This window comes from Camelus bactrianus, chromosome 10 (assembly GCF_048773025.1).
Source record: "Camelus bactrianus isolate YW-2024 breed Bactrian camel chromosome 10, ASM4877302v1, whole genome shotgun sequence".
In the NCBI taxonomy this organism is placed as follows: Eukaryota; Metazoa; Chordata; class Mammalia; order Artiodactyla; family Camelidae; genus Camelus; species Camelus bactrianus.
The window spans coordinates 29,865,941-29,878,010 of NC_133548.1; the positions used below are offsets into that span (position 1 = coordinate 29,865,941).

Consider the following 12,070-nt stretch of genomic DNA (forward strand, 5'->3'; position numbering starts at 1 on the left):
CTCTTTACCATTCCCAGTGGAAAGTTTATCAGCACTTCTCCTTGGTCCTGTGAAGCTGGGCTGGAGATGGAGCTGGAGGATAAGAGGCCCTCAGTGGGGGAGGGCATCTTGTTACCGTGGATGCCAGGTTTCACATGCATCGTGGAGGGAGAAGAGAATTTTGGAAAAGCCGAAGACGATGCCCCTAATTCTGTTCCTTAGTGACGATGTCTTGTATTTATTTTTTCATTCCTACCTCTCTGACTATAATGACAAACTTTTTTCAATTTTACAAAAATTTCAAAGACGCACATTGTACTTCCATTTCCTCATGCCTATTTCCAAAGGTTTCCTGTGTGATCAAAGTCAATGGCATAGAGTAACAGAATCATAGGGTCAAGCATGTAAAAGAGATTAGATTCTATGTGTCATTTGTTCCAAGTTACTTATTTTAAATTTGCAGAAAACAAAGCCCAGAGTGGTTGACATGTATCAATGATCTTGTCCAGAAATCTGCCAAAGCATCTACAACACTTTATTACACTTTCTGCTTTTCCTGCTTCTCCTTCACTTCTAAGGTAAGTTTCTTGAGGGCCTTTTTTTTTTTTTTCTTAGCATTTTTAGTGCTTAGCACTCTGAAAATGTCCAATAAATGTTTGTCAGATTGAATTACTGAACAGAATTCAGGGATTCTGACTCTAACTCCTGGTCGTGTTATTTGCATTATTCCAAATTATGCTCCATGGAATTTCACTAAAGACAAAAGAAGAAAGAGTCACTCACCAGAGAAGCCCCTTCGTGTGTGTGTGTGTGTGTGTGTGTGTGTGTGTGTGTGTGTGGACAATCACATTCAATTTCACTTTGAAAAACAATTTTTATTTAAGAAGTTTTTAAAACACTTCACTACACTGCTTCAGGGCAGGGCAGTGACTAATGAGAGGGGAGCAGAGGCAAGAGGTCAATTCCAAACACAAATGGAGTTAAACATGTCTGAATGGAGACCAGAAATGAATTCCAAGTATTGTTTTCATCGGAGGAGATAAAGAAAGTCTTCTCAAAAGAAGACCAGCTCAAACAAGAGTTTATCAGAGCAAGCAGTCTGTCATGGCCAATTTGGACAACACCCAAGCACTACTAAAGACGCCTCTATTCCCCAGATTCTTTTTTCAGCAACATCTGCCAGCACAATGTGCTCTCCCCACACATTACTGCAATGTCCCTGTACATGAGGCAGAAACAGAAACCTCACTAAACAGGTTCTACAATTAATAGAAGAGCCATGAGCATGGAACATTTAAAATTTTCCTGCCTTTGGACAGTTACTGGGAATTTTTTGGCTAACACCTTACAGAAATGCAGTTAATGAAGTTCGCTGCATGAGTATTGAGTAAACTAATCGATATAAAAAGCCTATAAATACGTGAAGTGGCAGATTTTAAATATTTGGGCTGAACTGTACTTGACAGAGCCACAAGTGGGTAGTTGTGGAACTGGTTAGTCAAGACCTGTTTGTCTTGCTAAATTTCCTCTTTGTCTAAGGACATGGCTTCTCTTCAACATTACTTTCTCCAACTTTACTTCCAATTTCCCTCCCCCTTTTCTCCCTCTATAACAACACTGTGTAAGAAACAAAAGAACAAATACCTAGGTTCTAAGAACCTGGGGAGACCAGTATTTGAACTATAAACACTGAAAATCTTCACCAATTTCTAAAATCAGACTTGTTTATTTTTCCCCCTAGGAAATTTCATTTAGGAATAAGAAGCTACACGTAAGCAACATCATGCTATATTAAAATACAACTCTCACCATGGTCTTGATCAGAGCAGACTCTTAACTTTGATATAAAGTATCCCCTAATACTGACTTTTCCTGTCACTCAGTACAGTATTGACATTTGTATATTAAATATTTTAGTAGCATTTGTTCATATTGAAATGGATACTCTCAGATGAATGGCTAAAAACTGGAGGTGTCTACACAAGTAACTTGTCAGATTTTTCCTTTTTTTAAAAATAAATGTAATGCTTTTAAAGTACAGAATTAACTTTTCTCAGACCCTTTCCTCATCAGAAAGATGATTCACTTATTTGATACACTTTCTTTCCTTAACTCTGTTGAACATTTTCTGATTACAAATGTACCACCAACAAAAATAACCAGAACAGCCCTTGCTTGCTTCTGAAATACAGTGTCTACAAGTGCCTGCCATATATTAGGTTTTCCATAAACATATGCTGAATGAGTGAATTAAACTGTAAAGCAGAAAACAGAAGTCACCTACAATCCCACCATCAATTACTATTGCAATTTTGGTAATTCCACCCAAAGTGTTTTTCTTGAGCAGCACATTTAGGACTGATACGTTGCTGTTATTTAGAGACACGGTCATACTGGTGGTTCATTTATGACAGATAAAAGAACAAACTCATAACTGAACCCTCTAAAGGCCTCACCTTCCTCACAGGCTGGCCCTCCCTCCCCAGGAAAACTTCAGCAGGACGAGGTACCTGCAGAATTAACCCCTGGACAGCTTGTGGCATCCAGGAAGGTGCTCCAGAACTAGAGTTTGCATCCATTCGGATTGGCCAGTGCCAGAGTCCTGGGCATTGTTAAATATTTGCCTTTTCACTTTTCAAGCATCCCCCTGGAACTGAATACTTAGAACTGTACTTGGCACCATAGATGAATGCCAACCACTATAAAATAAATTACCAACTTCATTTTTATACTAAACACAATACAATTTATCTTCTTCATCAAGTTACAAGGACCTTCAAAAGACAACCTAGGAATGGCAATGTGGTGCTGGAGAAACAGCATGGCTTGGGGTACAAATGTTCTGGGTTTGAAAGCTGCCTATACTCTTTTCTAATTGTGTGACCTTGGACAAATGACTTAAACAATGTTAAGCCTTTGCAGCCACAACTTAAAAAATAGTGAAATTGTCTTCATAAGGTAGCTGCACAAATTAAATGAAGCGCAAGCTGTAAGAGGTCTAACTATGCTTAATTCATTTTAAGAGTATAATAAATCATAACTAATTTTTAAACATTCTGCTACTTGTTATACACAGGAAACTTTGTAGACAAAGTTCTTGGTTTCCATTGTATAAAGATATTGGACATTTTTCTGCAGGAAATATAGGGCTATTGTCAATTATTTATATGTTTATTGTTTTGCTTTTATAAAAGTTCAGTTATACAGTTAATTTCCATATAATACTTCCCATTTTGCTTGTGACCCAGAAAATGGCATATATGGTCCTTTTTCTTCTTTTGTATTTACAACTGTAAATCTGCCCCTTGAATAAATAATTCAATTCAAAATTATTTTTTGAGAGCACAATGTTGTCTATTTTTAGAGAAGATACAAAAAAGAAAAGAAAATGAGCTGCATCATGGCCCCAGAGAGGAAGAAGAGAACTAGCATTTAATAAGCACTTTCGAGATCCCAGACTTTATGCATGGTATTCTTAATTAACTCCTATCATTTCCACAACAACCCAGGTGAAATAAAGATTATTAATCTCCTTCAGTAGAGAAGCAAATTGAAGCTCTTGGAGGTTAAGTTACCTGAGGAAGTCACTTGGCTGAAATTCAAATCCAGATCCAAATGCTGACCATCTTCTATGCCAAAGGAAAAATTATTATTTCTAAACATGATTTGGAATAGAACTTTTTGAGCTACATAATTTGCAACATCCTTCTGGGAAGAAATCTGCATCATAGACAAAAATGTTTCAGCAAATTTCTAGTAGACCTGAATGAGATGAAGAGCTTCTGGGAGGTCAGCTGTGAGGTCACTGGATGCCCAGTGGCCCAGCAATCAGAAGTCTACAGTCTTGTGACCTGATGCCCTTTTCTGTTTGGAGTCTCAAAATGACTACTAACCATTCTCTTTTCTTGTAAATGTCTACCAAGACAGAAGTCTTTGCATTGGTCTTTTAGAAGATTTTCTCCTTTACAGTAAAACTAATAAAATTTTGTCACATGCTTATAGCTTAATTGTCTGAAAAGATTTTTTTTTTCCTTTATTAAACCACGATATCTGAATTTGTGGAGACAGACACGCAGAGGTAAGTACAATGCTTCTTGGTCCACAATTCAAGCAAATACTCAATTAGTCCCAGAATAACTGAATTGTTTATATTTACAATTTTGATGTGTCTAAAAGCTCCCTCTAAACAGAACCAGAATCTTTGAGTTTTCCAAATACTGAGTGGTAGAGTGGCCTGGAGTTTTCTTGACAGTTGACTAATGGGATATTGAGTCAGGGAAATCTTTACTTTGGGTTGAGTGAGGTATATTTATGTGATCTGCATACACTTCCAAGTGCTGTTTAATTATTGCTAATTATCCTAATGGAGCAATGGATTTTGAGGAAACTCTTCCAGTTTGGATGCTGACTCTTTTGCATGTCAGAGCAGGGGATGTGTGATGAGATGCAGATGTATGGTATCCCACACTGATAATGGAAGGGAAATAAGATCTGAAACATATGGAGCCAGAAACTACTCTACAGAAATTATTCACAAATTTCCAGTCATACATGAAACACACTAGAGATTTTCCCAAAGTTACAACACTATTTAAAATGCATGTGGCGTTAACAATAATGAATTATAAAGCTGAAATAAGCTTTTCAAAATTACCAATAATAAAAATTTTCAATGAACTGTGCTAGAGGAAGAGGAAAGACTAAATTACTTCCTTATTCTTTCTAAGAAATATTTTTTAAACATTATAAGCAGAGATAAAAAATACAGATAAAAATGAAAGACAAAAAGCATTACAAAGATGTGTCAGGCAGCCAATTAATTAAAACAGTTACTTTTCTAGATTTTGATTCTATGTAGTATTTGGAGCTTTTTAAAATTCATAAATTTGTGATTTTCTGTTTACTTTCCTATCTTATTTTATATTCATAATTTTGTATTCTTTTCTTAAAGAGAGCTTCCAAAATTGTGTCTCCTTCCCATGAACAGCTACAATACAGCAAACACATTTGTGCCAGCCATCCTGCTAAATGTCTTACACATATTTACTCATGAAATCCCCACAACAGCTTCATGTACAAGAAATGATTTTATTGCTACTTTACTGGTAATCATACCAAAGTTCAGAAAGCATAATCATCTGGCCCCAAAATGAACTGGACTCTGAAAGCCAGGTTACTCTGACTCCCAAAGCAGGGTTACTGGTTTAAAGCACTTATTCGAAGGAGAGAATTTACAACCACCCTAGGTGTTTTTAGAAAGGATTCTCTCCTGATTCAGCACGAAAATGTTTTCCTTTTCCTGTAGCTGAAAACTTCTAGGAACTATGAGCTTAGTTAAATCTAACATGTTTTCATTGTTCTCTGCAAAATGTTTATGTTCTCTAAATGGATGAGAAAATCACTTGTCAGTGTTATCTGGTGCCCATGAACTTGATTTCAAAATCCCCTTCAAGTCATGAGTAAGTTTGCTTTTTCTTCTGCCCCAGCTTCTGAGCCAAGGAACAAATCCAGAATCTTCTTCAGGGTGTACAGACCTCGGCCCGGCACCTCAGTCTCTCCTCACTCTGCCCCTCTCCAGGTCACGGCTCAGTGCTGAGAACACTCAGCAAATAAACTCTATGTTGCTGCTAGGTTATTACATAGTTATTATAACTTTTCAAACCAGAAAGAGACAAATTAGAGATGTCAGGATTATCTAATTATTTGTCATGATTTTTTAAAAAAAGGATTAATAAATCATTAGATTCTTTCCTAAAGGTGTCAAAATAAGTTATAATACTATCAATCTGCCAGTTTCGCCATTTTACCGTATTTAATCCTAGTAGTAACTTCACTTAATTAAGTCCACACAAAAATAGATTACATAGTTGATAAATTAGGCAAGAGCTATCTAAAGAGGTTAGACTTTATAATGAAATTAGGGCTCTAAAAGATGCAAACTTGTGTAACAGTATACTCCATCATAGGGAATGAATCACTTGCGAAAGTCGTACTTCCACACGACAGGGTATCACATACTTGCTGAAAAGAGCAATATCATTTCCCAGCAGGCTGCGACTGCAGGGTTGAAAAGTTGTTTTGGGTGCTAGGAATAAGAGGCTGCCCTTCAGAAGTGTAGAGAGAGCCCAGTCCTCTTCATCTTGACAGGAAGCCCCTGTCCCGGTATCCTAAACACACACACACACACATTTCCCTCCTGTCGTCACTCTCACTTGGGTCCACTGGGACTAAATAAATTTTGCACCTTAACTCTGTTCACATGTTACTCCAAGATCAGAATTTCCACATCATTCCTTCACCCTCAGATTTTGATCCTCTAGTTCTAGGGAAATGGGAGTTGCCTTTGTGACCCTCTCCCACTCTTTCCCAACTATTTGAGACACTTGCACTATGCTCTTATTCAAAGCCATCAACAGCAAAGTCTTTTACGTTCCCTCACCTCCTTGCTCTAACTGAAACCTGGGTCACCCCTGAAATCTTACTTTCCTGGTGGCACTCTCGGGTGATGGCTTTTAGTCTCTGACATCAATAGGTACTGAAAATCAGGTGGTGAATTTCTTGCTCCTCATTGCTGCTTCAAGACTATTTTTTCTCTCCCTCCTCCTTAAAGATTCACAGATTTGAGACTCACAGTATCAGTCCATACTTCCTTCTTTGTGGAAGTCATCTACCACTCCCTTAGTACACTTCCCCATATTAGCTAATGATTTTTTAACTCTTGGCTAAGTGTAACTCTTATCAACGTGACTCCTGAAATAATTTTTTGAAATTACAACATTCAAAGATAGTATTTCTAGTATCTTGGCTTCTCAGTTCTTTGATGTTTATCTTCAGAGTTGTTTCCTCCTACTCTTCCTTACCCCTCTCCTCCCATGACATACATCTGATCAATGACTCCAGACTCTCCATAATCTCCAATTATCACCCCCATTTTTGCAGCTTACTCCTTATAACCTCCAATTCCAACAATCCCTTGACCTGGATTTTTTTTCAACCCATTAACTTCTGACCTAGACTTTCAATCCATTCTCCTCATCATATTTTCACTGTCCTTTTCTCCCCTTGTGCCCTCACTTTCTTCTTTATGTATCCTGTTGTTCAATCATTATACTCAGGCACTTGCATATACCCTCAACTCTCTAGCTCTGGTCTCAGTTTGTCATATAAACCTATGGTTTGAACATGATCCTAGTTAAGAGCAACACTCCATCTACCATCTATCTGTTCTCATGCACATTATCATCCCTGGAGAAAAACACAGCTATACTGGGTGACTTGTTTTACTTTAAATTCGTGATTTGAGTAGACCCTTGAGCTTCCATGATGCCATACTTTCTCTTCTTTCTTAACATCCAGCACCTACACTCCTATCACTCACAGCTGCAATTCTGCTGTCGACCTCATCATTCAAAATTAAGTATTCAGAAGAAATTGTTCATCAAAACCATTATCTACCCACTTTTCTACCCATGGCTTCTATATTCTCACCTGCAGAAATTTTACAAATTCCTAGCTAAAATCAATTCTTCTTGTGTACTAGAGCCCCATCTTTTATCATCTCCTAAAGGAAACCACTCAAAAATCTATATGTACAATCATACAAAGATGTCGAAGGCATATCTTTAAGCAAAAAAAAAAAAAAAGGCAGATTTCAGATCTGATGAGCTGACAATTGGAAGAATATTCTAAGTAGAAGAATAGTGAGCTTGTGGATATCTTATGATTAGTATATTAACGTTTTGCTATTGTTGTTAAATATATGTATTTGTTCATACATCCATTCACTCATTTATTCATTTGTACTTTAACTGAGCATTTAGTATGTGTCAGGAATTATGCGAACTCTTTGGATAAAGCAAAGAAGAAAGCAGACAAAATGCTTGCTTCCATGAGCTTTCTAGTATGGGAACACACAACAAGCAACAAAAATGCGTAAGATATAGGGTATGTTACACGGCAGTAAGTGCTGTGGGAGAAAATAATGGAGGAAAAAGGAATGAAATAGGTCAAGAAAGAAGATAGGTTTTTTAAAAGTATGACCAGGGAAAGTTTTCCTAGCAGGAAAAAATTAATTACAATTGGAGAAGAAATTATTCACTTTTCATTCGATTCATATTTATTGAGCAAATACTATGTGCTAAGGTATAGACACAAGGTCAAAATAATTCCATATAAGTTTTTCTACACTTAGTTGGATTCATCTCAACCTTTATTCACATTGATGCTAAAGCTTCAATTTTATCATCTATAAAAAAATGATTATAATCATCATTAATTGAGGCCCTACTAAGTGTCAGACAACACAGACTCACTTTACCTACTTCATCTCATTGACTCCCCATTGGTGACTAGGAGGTAGGTATCACTTTCCCTATTTTACAAATGAGAAAGCAGTCCTGGGATATGATGGTGCTCAGGTTACGTTATGAAACCAGTAAGTGGCAAAGCCAGGATTCAACAAGAAAACTGTGACTTGGTAGTCTGAGCTCCTTCTACTACGCACACTGCTCCCTTGGTGACTATAAGCCTGGAGAACCCAGCCAGAGAAGGAGCCCCAGAGTTCTGACGCTGAATAAAGACGCAGTAGGGCCACTCTGTGCTAACAAGGCTACTCTATAACGTGCAGAGTATGGGTACACTGGTGGCAATGGGTAGCCCCTGAAGAAAGTAATGTTTACTTTTGAAATGTTTCCATCACCTTTTAGCAGTAGCCCTCAGTCCCTTCCTGGCTTTTATTTCTTTTTTCTTTTTTTTTCTTTTTTGATGGAACTGGAAGGGAAGATAAAAAGGTACAGTGAACTCTTACTGTGCCAGGCCCTAATTAGTACAGAGACATGCCTGTAAAATATTCTGAATCTATGAACAGCTTGAAGGCTTACTATCACTTAGAAATTAGTGAAAAAGAAATGCATGAAAACAATGCAAAAGTTTTGTGTGATCATAAATATGAAACTCTGTATCCTCTTGTATATTTTTACAATTACATCCAAAATTTCTTTTCATTAGATATGTTAATAGTGTCAAAGGATATAATTTCTAGTGTAATATAAAAACTGACATTTTAAAATTAACTTTCATATTAGTCTTCTATGCCTAACTCATATCCCTTTAAGATAAATACTTTCAATAAGCGCCTTTACATATTGCAAAGTTTTAATTGTTCCATATTATCTTTAAATCTATTTCTTTTCTTTTTACCTCAGAATATTATTCTTTATATTTATGCCCAAAAATGTTTATTGATTATCTTGCCATACTTCTCTGAAACAAAACAGAAAGTACACATAGACACTGAAATAATTTAAGAAATTTTAAACATTAGAATGAACAAGAGACTCTGCCTTTAAAAAACAATCTGGATTGAGTTATCATTACAACGAATTAAATAATAGAATTCATTCCAAAGTTTAATGAATATTAAACATAAAATCTAAGATTTTACTATAAACACGTCTCTTAAGATGTTAAGTCAACAGGCTTTCTGTTTGTTTTTCAATTGGTCCAGGTATCCAAGGTCACTTACCATGTCTTACTACAATAAGATAGGTTTCAGCATCAACTCTATTTTAATTTTTGGTTTTTACAAGGATACTTAGTGAGAAAATACGTTTACTGAAACGTGTAGATAAGAGTCCAAGAGGTTCTGTCATAGTTGTGTAACTCACCTCTTTGAACTATGCCTGAATTAAAGTCTGTGTGTCACTTATCAGATCTGTAACCTTCCTTAGACGTCCAGTTATATATGTATGCATGACTCGTACATGTTACATCAAAACTTCTGCTTAACAAAGAGCATTGTCTTAGAATGTCCTTAGCACCAAAATGGAGTGTTTAATCTTTCTAGAAAGTTATAGTTAAATGAAGAAGGCCTTATTATAACACCATATGACTTAGGTAAAAAGATAAGCTTGTGTGCTAAATGATTGTCAGCATTCATGAGAACAATCCCTCTACTGTCCTCTAAGAGAATACTGAAAACTGCTACCATCCCTAAGTAAATTTTCCAGTCACCAATTTCCATTGTATTTATAAAGACTATCATTTAAATATCCTCAAGTAATATAACCATGATGTTACTTTATTTTTAACCAAGTATTTCTTTATTGCTTCAAGTGTCCATACTCCTAAGAGGAAACAAAACATAAATTCAATTTCTATCCTGTTTCAAACTCATAACCTGCTATTAATGAATCTGACCTATGAAAACAAATTCCCTGTGTGTGACATCAGTATCCGGCATGTGATGCTATAGGATTTGTAAAAGAAGTTACCATTTTGGATCCAGAACAATGTTTTGGTTTTAGCTGAGGCATGGTCCCAAACTACATTCTGGTTCTGTTTCCAGATCCATTAGTGACAATGATGTGATTTCATGTTCTGGAAGCTCTACTGGTCAGTGGTTTCAGAAAAAGAGGTGGTGGTTCTTCTTCCATTACATATTGTGAGGCTTAATTAATGGGTGTAAAGCAATTGGAGAGTGTCCAATAAAAGCCTCCACCGAAGGTGAATACCCCCAGAATTACGTAAGCACTGCACAATGTGTCATCTCAGCTGGTTCGGCTGATTAAATCGTCAAGTCATTGTCCTTAATTGTTGAGTTCCTCTGGAGAAACAAGGTCCAAAATGGAACTGGTCTTACCTAGAACATGGTGTATACCTGGAGATGCATCTCAGCAAGATGTGTGTGTTTGGTGAGAAATTGCTTTTTAACTCCAATTCAGGTGCTTTCAGAGCTGTCTGATCACAACTAAAGCAAGCTCAGTAATAAGTGAGGTATTAAATTTATGCATAGTTTTCATTTTACAACTTGACGTCCAAATGAGCTCATGACAGGGAGGGTAAACAAGGTTTATCTCTAGGGTCAGTTCTAATCAACTGGTTATGATTGTCAGGAGGCCAATACTGAAAAGGATTCTGAGGCCAAAGCTGGGGTCTTCAGAAAAGAGGGTCATTGAACTCTGACTCTTGTGGCAGTGATAGCAGAGATCTGTAGCAAAAGTGCATTGTAATTCCTATGCCTGTGAGGCCATAATTACTGTGGTCAAGTGGAAAGTAGTAATGATATTCATACACGTATCTAGGAAAATCCCTAAGGGTATGGTACACCAATCCTGCCAAGTCATGTTCAGTTCTCAAAGTACAGACAAAACACTTCTCTCAGTTGGATTCTTTCCTAGTAACAGGCAAATCTAAAAATACCAACTGAATTTTAAGCTATTGCTCAGTAACAGGTTGTTTGATCAAATTTAGCTAGCTTTTCTTCATATCAGTGCAGACACAGTTTAAATATCCTTTGAGTGAATATTTTTTAAGGGTTGACTTAATTTCTAATCAAACTCTGAAGGGCCTTTGGGCTTCAGAAAAGTTAAAACTATAGAATTACCTTGTTCTTTCTTGGGGCCAATTAACTGGGCAGATTCTTTGCATTCAGTTGAAGTCCCTGAACCTTAGCTAAAGTTTCATTTTCTCGCTCAGCAGTTGGAAACCTATCTCTCTGCGCAACAGAAACTAAGCCTGAACCTCAGGAGCACAGAGCGAAGCAGACCTTGGCGCCGGTTCCCCCCAGTCTGATGTGCAGACTACCCCAGAAAGTGCAGTTTCACCCTTATCCCTTTCAAAAGCCATGAAAGGAAGTGGAGGAAGTATGCCAGGTTGTTACTCAACTCTAGCATTTAATCAAGCATTACCCGGGCTCCTCAGAAATTCTCCAGCCTCTAAATTGAGAGTGGAAACAAAGGGAACACAGGATGGAAACTACTTAACTGAGCCGACTCCCAGGATTACTCAGGATCATGCGGCCACTCTCAGGCAGGGCACAGTTATTCCCTGAACTTCTGAAAGTCAGCAAGAAATCCCACCTCAGTCCTAATGATGATTTCTGACTTAACATGTCTCACAGCATCCTCAAGGATCCAATACACACTAAGTCACTTTGTGTTAAGTGTGACTTTTTATTTTATTTATTTATTTATTTATTTATTTATTTATTTATTTATTTATTTATTATTGATGTATACCCAGTTTACAACCCTGTGTTCATTTCTGGTGCACAGCATAGTGATTCAGATATACATATATATTATTTCACATT

General features: G+C 36.9%; 1 protein-coding gene across 1 annotated transcript in view; it reads right to left on the reverse strand.

The window, feature by feature from the left end:
• ANO3 (anoctamin 3) overlaps positions 1-12,070 on the reverse strand; it is a 360,586-nt gene that overhangs the window by 49,179 nt on the left and 299,337 nt on the right. The window lies entirely within an intron of this gene.